This window comes from Xenopus tropicalis, chromosome 3 (genome assembly GCF_000004195.4).
Source record: "Xenopus tropicalis strain Nigerian chromosome 3, UCB_Xtro_10.0, whole genome shotgun sequence".
Lineage (NCBI taxonomy): Eukaryota > Metazoa > Chordata > Amphibia > Anura > Pipidae > Xenopus > Xenopus tropicalis.
This window is the reverse complement of record NC_030679.2, coordinates 57009533-57019313: the sequence shown is the minus strand read 5'-3', so window position 1 is coordinate 57019313 and position 9781 is coordinate 57009533. Positions and strand designations below refer to the sequence as shown.

Below are 9781 nucleotides of genomic sequence, written 5' to 3'. Positions count from 1 at the left end.
TCATGGGAAAAGAAAAATGTTTCTATTGAAATGGTATGTTCAACTTTATCATATATTATCCCCAATAAAACTGTCAGCTTTTAATATCTCTTTCATGGGTATCATACAACCATTGATAACAATGTTAGTGAATCCAATCAGACATAGAAACAATTAAAGATAGTTAAAGGGTTGCTGTGGGAAAGGCAACTACAACAGGGAAAGGTGCCATCTCTGTTATTTGCATACAAGTGAAGAATATTCCTAGCTTTGGTCTCATTCATATTTTATCTAAAATTAGCTGTAGCCTTACTGCTTTAGTACTATTTAATATGTTGGAAGATTTACTAGACAATTAAATGAAAACCAATAAAGATTAGGATTAATGAACTCCCTACTTTCAACATAACACTAGATGGCTCTGTATTTCAGCATTTTCATTTTTGTATTGTGTGCCCTCTAGTGAGCTTATTGGGCTTTCATTGTTTCATTCAAGCACTGGTTTTTACTGTATTAAAAGTCTTTATACATCATTGGAGCATAATGTGTACCGAATGGACACAGATTGCTTTGTCAAACAAGTGTAGGGCACATAGGACATATATATATAAGATCTGCCAGTTAGATCTTAGCAACTGTATAGTCATCTACCCATGAATGTCTTCTTGAAGCAATTGGAGGAAGAGAAAGTCAAACCACTACCGGCAACTATACAAGATCATTAATAACTTTTATATTTTTAGCAGCTAAGATAACAATAGCTAAATTTTGGAAATCAACCCAAATCCCTATCTCCCACTTTAAAAACAAAATGAATTGGATTATGGTTAACGAAAGGTTAACTAGTATACTTGTAGATAAACATGACAAATTCATGAAAGTGTGGGAACCTTGGTATATTTATTCCTTCCCGACAGCAGAAACCTTATCCACATTTACATCCTAAACTAACTATTGAAAGGACAGTCGAGACAAATAAGAATCAAGGTAAACTTTATTGGGGCTGAATACAAACTGTTCTCCCACAGATGCTGACCTTCTTGAGTTTTATTTTTAACATGGGACCTCAAAGGCTACACCATCTTATTAAGTTCAAATGACCGACTTTGAATATAAAGAAACCGTCAAGTTAATTTTTTATTTTCTTGTTGTGTTTTTTCTTATTCATCCTTTGGCCCCATTATCCATCAAAAATGGGACCACCTCTCTCTCTCTTCTTCCTTCCTTCCTGTCTTTTCTCTTTAAGGATATAGATTGTTCAACACAAAATGACGTTATATTGATATCCAATCTGTAAAAGTTCCTCATGTTGTGGTGACCCCCAACCATAAAATTATTCCTAAAACAATCGGAAATATGTGTTTTCAGCAGCTCTCCAGTTTGGAATTTCAGTAGCTATCTGGTTACTAGGGTCCAATTTACCTTAGCAACCAAGTAGTGGTTTGAATGAGAGACTGGAAGATGGATAAGAGAGGGCCTAATTAGAAAGATAAATAAAAAAAAGTAACCATAAGAACAGACCTGTAGTTTAACAGACCAATAACTTCTGGATCCCAGGATCTGTGGCCTTTATTTAAAAGCTGAAAAGAGGCAAAAGAGATAGTCAGTAATTCAAAAGAAGATCAAATGAAAAGTTAAGAACAGGACATTCTATACCAGTGGTTCTCAACCTTCCTAATGCCTTCCTTAGACCATCAGAAATATGTGTTTTCCGATGGTCTTAGGTGACCCCTGTGAAAGGGTTGTTCGACCCCACAGGTTGAGAACCGCTGTTCTATAACATACCAAATATTAATTTGAAGGTGAGCTACCACTTTAACCATTGTTGGGCTTTTCCTAGGTATCTACTATTATACTCAACCCTTTATTATTATTTCTCAAAACAGATAAGTCGTAAAGCAGACTATATTGGGAGGGCATTCCCTCCTTTTGGAGGTATTTAATCCATATTCAATATCGTATATTGTATACACAACATTTTTAGTAAAGTAATTATAATTAAATATCAGCTTGTGAATATGCACTGAAAGGGAAAATATTTTACTGCAGAATATGACTTCACATTATTTTGCTAGTTGATGCCTGGCACAGGGAGGCCCTTTTATCAACATTCTCATCTTTGTGGTTTTAGAGATGTTGGAAACCACAACTTAACTCATTTCCACGAATGTCAGTCATTTATTAAAAGATCCAAATTGAGAAAGCACAAACAAAAAGAGCTGCGAAAAAAAGGCAAAAAACACAACTGTTTTGTACTGTCGCACAAATGACAGCGTAAAAAAAACACGAAGCAAAGAAAGAACTTCCAGTTGTAAAAGGGACACCTGACTTCTACATGATCTCGACAGGTTTTATATGGTATATTTTTTCTTTCTGTATAAATAATACAAATGTCATGAAACAAGGCTAATTAATAATTTAGATTTACATTACATGGCAGCTCAGAAACCAATTGTAACCAATTTGTATCAAAATGTAGTGATCAACCCTATAGAACCTTTTTTTGCTTCATAAACACTGCATGCATATTTTTGTAAATTATTTAATGACAGTGAAGTGTGACTTTAATTCCTTTGCTTAATAAGATCAATTTATTTTAGAGGGCAATATTTCAAATACACTAGTTTATCTGCAATTTTGGTATTGTTAAAGATCTCTTTGATCAGTGAGCACTGGTTCTCCTGTTGCCAACATTTCTAGTTCATTTTATATGCCTCATCATCCAGGTAATTTCTGGCTGATGTCTGATCTGACCTGGCACATTGTCATCTTTTCCTTCTCTACCTGAATCACAGAAGAGGTACAAAGAGTACTAAGGTGTGCTTTTTTTTAAAGAGGTAAAGATTAATATTTAACAACGTATTTTCCGTGATTTATTCCAGTGCATAAAATAATTGTCTGAATCCTTTCTCCCTAGGCACAATATATTTTGGGCAGTCAGGCAGTGGCATAACTATGTGCCACCCCCTGTTCCCACAGCACATTCAAGCTCTGACCATTCCTTCCCACGTGACGAGACGTGTCAGCCCATCCTTCGCTTGCATCAAGCCCTGCTCCTACATTGACTACACAAGTGAACACAGAGTGAATTATGTAATTTTATTAATGATTACCATCAATTACTGAGTACATTTATCTTCACACCAAATGTGAAAAAAACGCCTAAATGTATAACTCAATGTATGATTTTAATGCAGTCCACAAGGAGTCAGATTGTTTCTGTATTTCAGATTATATATATAAGTATTATTATTTAATGTTAAATCTTTTTTCTAAACCAGTATGAAACCTATGTTCAAAAAATCAGTTATCTTCATCATCATCATCGTCATTATTATTTATTTATATAGCGCCAGCAAATTATGCAACACTTCACAATAAATTTAAACAAACAGGGATCTCAAAAAGCTTAACAAATAAGGGTTTACAGAGTAACAATAGGATCAGAGGGCCCTGCTCACAAAAGCTTACAATCTTTGGGACCTTTTTTCCCATCTTTATTTTCTTTGTATTTCTCTAGTGGAAATTTTAAAAGGCAGGGGTTAATAAGAAAGCTTTTCAGTTACTGGGTGTATTTTGATGCATGGACAGAGAAGAGTGTGACACTGTGCACAAAAAGAAGATGGAGACCCTGTAGAAGAGGTATGATGGAGCCACTTTGCCATGAAATGCAGGGAGCATGCTGCCATAAATCTGGGGTCACTGTGTCAATATGCAGGGGCCCTCATGGGATCAATCTGAAATGGTGGGCCTCTATGCCCCAAAATAGTGGGGCCATTCTGTCATAAAAAGCTGTTGTCGGTGTCTTGAAATGCTGGGGAATGCAGGCCATACGGGTCTGTGTTATGCCCGCCAGCACTGTGCTCTGCACCTCACACTGGATTTTTAATCGGATGCAAGGTGCAGACCACTGATATCCCCAGTTGCAAGTGTTTGTTGAATAAGCCCCCCTTTGCACCCCTTAATGTTCTGGGACTTGGCTCTAAAACATCTGTAATTGAGGATCTATAATTTTGTTCATAGCCTGTACAAAAGGAAAGGAGTGTATAGTTCCCATCTTCTTTCGGTATTAATGTACATTTGCTTTGACCCTAGAGATGGACAAAATTCATAAGCTAACTTCTTCCACTTGTTCACTAAAAGGCCCACAACAATAAATGAATATAAGGACTATCATTTGGTATATACACCTGCATAGTGCAGTCCCACCAAGATTAATGATGGGTTTTACTGCCTCTGGTGCAGATGTCTTTCTGATTTAAGTGTTCCTGCAACAACTACCAATTTTCTTCTGTGTAATATAACTTTTTAATGTGTTTAAGCTCATGAGATTTATTCAAGTTCATCTCTATCATTAAATGGGAAAGAAATACTTGATGTTGTTTTGTCTTTCTACGTGACTGCTGCTGAAAGCCCTTGTGAGGTGCTGAAGGCACTTGGCACATGAGACTCTCTCCTAATTAAATTACGCACCCTGGGCGTATTCGGCTTTAAACACAGCCTCATCTTTTTTTACAGAATACATGATCTGAAGGACTCTAGTGTGTGGAGAGTGTATGGCCTCAGGTATTGTATTACAGATGGTGCTTTTTGTTTTCATTCAGAAGCTCAGCTTCTGGCACAGCTATGCCTGGCCTGTCTGGTGAAGAAACTGATTTTATCTGACACAGCAGAAAGCGGGACTATATTAGCCATGCCTACATTCTATTAACCACACATCACTGCAAAACATCTCGTTAAACTGTAAAATACAAACAGTAGAATTATACACAGCCTAATAAATGGACTTTGAACATGTGTGCGGTTAAATATTACATCTACTACTGCACACATTTCAGGAAGTGCATCTATTTTTTCAGAGAGGATAGTGGCTTTTACTGAAGTAAATACCCCTGTTAATGGGATTCAAGACAATATACATTTTATCTGTTTTTTACAGTTGCTGCTGTTGAAGCGGCACCTTAATGCAGCTGTTAGGGTTGCAGATGCTCATTTAATATGAGGATGCATTGTTGCATTGTGACAATGCTTGACAAAAAGTGGAAGAGGAAATCCGTCATTTACACATGTAAGTCATCACTGGAGGAGATATCCAGTATTTGTTTTTCCAAAATGACAACAAAATCAGTATACACTTACAGAGATGTCAGCTAACTTCATGTCAAAATGACCCAGTCCTTTTTTGTAGCATGTAAATATGTACTCAAAATATTAGTAATTAATCCTTACAGCACAGTTATGGCATAAACATCAGCAGAACTGGGCCATCAATTTTGACCTCTAAATGTGAGATTCTTCTGAGGTCTATGTAAAAAGTCTCACCAGAGTCAAGCTATATGGCAGATTATATATGGTATGACATGCATCCCCCTGTATTAGGTATATTTAATCCAATAGTTATACTGCCCTTAATGTCTTACCATCCACTAAGTAGCATATTTACTACAAGAACTATTGAATGTAGAACAGTTTCTACACAATCTACAAACCATCCCTCCCACAACCGGAAGGCTCCAGATCCGTCTAACTCCAAAAGAAAATAATTAGAGCATACACCAGATGAAAATCATTTGAGCTTTTATTAAACTTATTCTAGCCAGAAACACAAATATCATCACGTCTATTATCATTCTAAGCTATGCCAGATGCCCTGTTTGCCAGTAGGCACAACATTCTCCACATGAAAAGGCCAAACTACATGTGCAAGTAGTAAGCTATAAGCTTCTTATCATTTCCCAGTGCCATTAAAGTTCTTAACAACCTTGCAAACACCATCTGGCACAGAAAAATTGTTCCATGATGCCAGAACATAAGGTTACTAAAATAATGAATCACAAGTATAAAAATGCTAGCCTGTTTCCAGTTTGACCATTATTAAAAGATATGTATAAAACTCCAACATAATCCGCAGCACTGTACAATAGAGGGATGTGGGACATGAAATGTATAGTATAAAAATGGTTTAAGAATAAGTTACATAGCCAAGTAATTCCATATATGTTATACACTCTGTATATCAATCATTTGCTCTTCTGAATCCTTTCCAACCACTGAGAATCCCTTAAAGGGGTGATTCACCTTTAAATTAACTTTTAATATGTTATAGAATGACCAATTCCTAGCAACTTTGTCATTGGTCTTCATTGTTTATTTGTTATTGTTTTTTAATTATGTCTTCCACTTTTACATCTTTCCAGTTTCAAATGGGGGTCACTGACCCAGGCAAACAAAAAACAATTGCTCTGTGATCTTAAAATTGTATCATTATAGTTACTTTATATTACTTATCTTTCTACTCAGTCCCTCTCCTATTCATACTCTTGTTTCTCATGCCTGGTTGCTAAGTTAAAGAAGACCCTAGAAACAAAGATAGCTGCTAAAATTCCAGGAGAGCTGCTGAACAAAAAGCTAAATAACTGAAAAAGCACAAAAATAAAAAATGAACTAATTGCAAATTGTCTCAGAATATCAATGTCTATGTCATACTAAAAGTTAATTTAAAAGTGAATAATTCCACACAGTTCCCCATAACTGGCTAAAGATGAATCCCTTTACACTAACCTTGAACACATATTTTATCTACTTGGTAACTATCACAAACAAGATATGACTAAATCATCCCTGAGTTATTTCTGTAAGAATCCATGCAAAAAGGGCACATAGCTCAAAACAACAGGTTAGTGCTACAACTATATGCCATTGCTCTAGCAAGAACTGATGTCACAACTTAAAAATTGCTGAAATGCTTCTCACCTAGCTCTCTTTGGAAAGTATACTGAAATATTGATCAATTATAAAGGAAAAAAACAATAAAAAAAGCCTCAGATAATATTAATACTGTAGAAAGTCCCCATTCCATCTTTACCCTATACTATTTCATGTAATCAGTAGTAAATCATGGAAAGCCTAACATAATTTTGCTTTGGGCCCAGAAACTTTTAGTCACTTTACTGAACCCAAAATTAGTATACAATATTGTAACTACAGAAAAACGGTATTCTAATGTATGTGGCTAAATTGTGCTTAGTACAGGGAAGTATCTATGGTTTTATGAAACCTCTCTGCAAAAGCTGTGATCAAATAAAGAGGCAGTGCTTGACTCCTCTGTGTAATAATATCTGTATAATAATATTTGTTTTTATTTGACCATAATCCCAAATACTTCAGGCCACGGCTTAGCTAGCTTTCCTAAAAATGATCTAAAATGATAATCTAGTGGCAAATCACTGAAAAAGAGAGATATTTTGCAAATGGTTGAAAACTCAGCAATAAACCATAATGTCTATAGCACACGTTACTGTTATAGCAATGATGACAAGTTTTGATGACAAGTTTGTCTTTAGGTTTGTCAGCTTTTGAGTATTATATATGTGTGCAAATTATTGTGGCACCAATAGACAGAATAGGGGGTGATTATCCAGTTGCCACTCCAGCACCACAGACAGCACCACACCTGCCATATAAAGGATCATCTCTAATGTTCCCTCTAATTGCTTTTTTAGATCTGTGTGCAAAAAAAAATATTTTGTGTACACATATTACATTTTTGTGCATATTTTGGCAAGTCAGAGGGAACAGTGATCCTCTCTGGCTCAGTACAAACAGCAAAAGCAACACCTAAAGTAAAAATATTTAGTCAGTGCTATCCTTGTTCCAATTATAACTGATAGACTGAACAATGCTGCATCATTTTTCGATTGCTCATATATCTTGAACTTATATACAGTATTATAAGGACTCATTTACAAAGTGAGCTCAGCATCTAGGAATATGCAACTCAAAAATCATAACTCTTAGTGGGCTCCCAATGCACTTTGAACCAACAGGAATTTCTTCTTCTTCTTCAGGAATCATGCAAACATAAACAGGGTGAATGTGGACACTCATGAGTTGACTGTACTGCCCTCTGGAGTATGAAAAGTAAGAGTGAAAAGCAAAGCAAAAAACAAAGACACAAGGGCACTGATGAGCATCCATCAGATGCTTTTAGATGCAGTGTAAAAGTGTTTTGTTTACCCTCTGACATGGCGGCTTTTACATAACTTTGTGTAATAATTTTACACAATTCACAAAGTGGACTTGGCCTCCTTTGATGTGGTGATGAGATTATAAGTCTCTCAGATAAGAGCATTCCCTCTCTCTCAACTAAAAGAATTTCAGTGTAAAGCTTATAATGATTCTAAGCTACAAGAATGGCCCTTGTAGCAGGAAGTTCATGGCTGACTATGCAGCTAACTATCTGTGTCATAAGGGCACGGTGCCAGGGAAGCAGAAGAAGTAAAGAGTTACCAAGCCATGAAGTCTGTATGTAGGAAAATATTGTGTTTGCTTTCCCAAGTATGACAAATATTTTTTTCTTTCATGGCTTTAAATGTCCCTCTCTGAAAATTTGAGGTATTGCCAGACACTGCCTCCATCCGGAATCTAATTCCTCAAGGAACTGGAATTCACAGTAAGTGGGTTGAATAGTTAGACCTAAGTGTGTAGATCCATCTGTATAATACAAATTCTGCACTACTAATTGGTTTGGTTATGTACAGGCGATGGACAAAATTACAGAAACAGAAAAATTTGATTTTGAACTCCCAGTTTCTATTATTCACTGCCTGTATTCTAAGTGGAATTGGCTTGCATAAATCTTGGACTACTGAATTCATTGCCAGCAGTGAAAAGTGGTTGCTATTCAAGTAAATGGCAGGCAGCACAGGTGGTGACAGGTTTTTCTCCACTGGTTGAAATACACAGGCAGAGACAACATTACATGTTCTCTACACCTAATGGTGAAGATTTTCCATCTTCCAGCAGAACATCCTCCAATTCTGTTAGTGGGGATAGAAGTATCTTGTCAACACTTTGGAATATATACAGAGGGAAAAAAATCTAAACAAACATGCGTTAATTCATTCAGACAATGCAACAATGTAACAGACTCTTAAACATGAATTGCAAAAGACCTGCCTCCATTATAAGTCCATTGCAATCTAAATAAGTGCATAATGACCCTATAATAGCACTCACCTTATAATTCCATAGATTTTGGTTTTCGGGACATGCGTTTAGGGCAGGGGTAATTAATGAAGTGGGGGCAGAGTAGGGGCTGACATTATGTCATTATGTAAAATTTTGTACAAGAATTACTAAAGACTATCACCAAATAAAGACAAACTGTTGACCATTGTATTGCCACCCAGAGAGTAGTGTTGTGAGAAAAAAATGCCAGAAAGTGTACATTGGGAGAGATGATTTCACTGAGGAAGAGTGAAACATCATTAAAAACATCAAGCATCATTTTTACCAGACAGGTGGGAGCTCTGTTCTTAAGCAACACACACCTCACCTTCTTGTGGTGCCCATCAAACCACCACTTCCTGTGCTGCATTGCTTTCATTCACTTCAACAGGGAGTGTCACATTCTGCCCAGCACTGCCAGCTAGCATATAAATCATACTATCATTCATTTTTGAAGCCCTGTTTTGTTAAACCTTTGGGGTCTGAGTGATCCATGGCAATTACTTGTGTTTTGATTGCTAGAAGAAACGCTGTGCTACCGTGCTACATAAATAATGTAGGACCCAACAGGTTGTTAGCAATATCTTGCTCACAGTGCCTCATAATTGCAGAGAAACCAATGCAGAGCAGCATTTGCCTGAAATGATTATTATTTAACATGCCACTTTATTCTTTTTTAATAGAGGTCCATTTGCAAAAGCTGATACGTCAGTCCATGTGCAGTATGAGCGGCCTGTGTGTAGGTGCTGGGGAGAGGAGGGCTCAGGGCAGGCCGGGGGAGGGCCCTAAACGC

General features: G+C 36.6%; 1 long non-coding RNA gene across 1 annotated transcript; it reads right to left on the bottom strand.

The window, feature by feature from the left end:
* Positions 1–955: 955 nt before the first annotated feature.
* On the bottom strand, positions 956–1565 carry LOC116409482. The gene is made up of 2 exons (XR_004221871.1): positions 1501–1565; positions 956–1270 (listed from the first exon to the last, which is right to left on the bottom strand). It is a non-coding gene; the product is annotated as an uncharacterized LOC116409482 (long non-coding RNA).
* Between the last annotated feature and the right edge of the window lie 8216 nt (positions 1566–9781).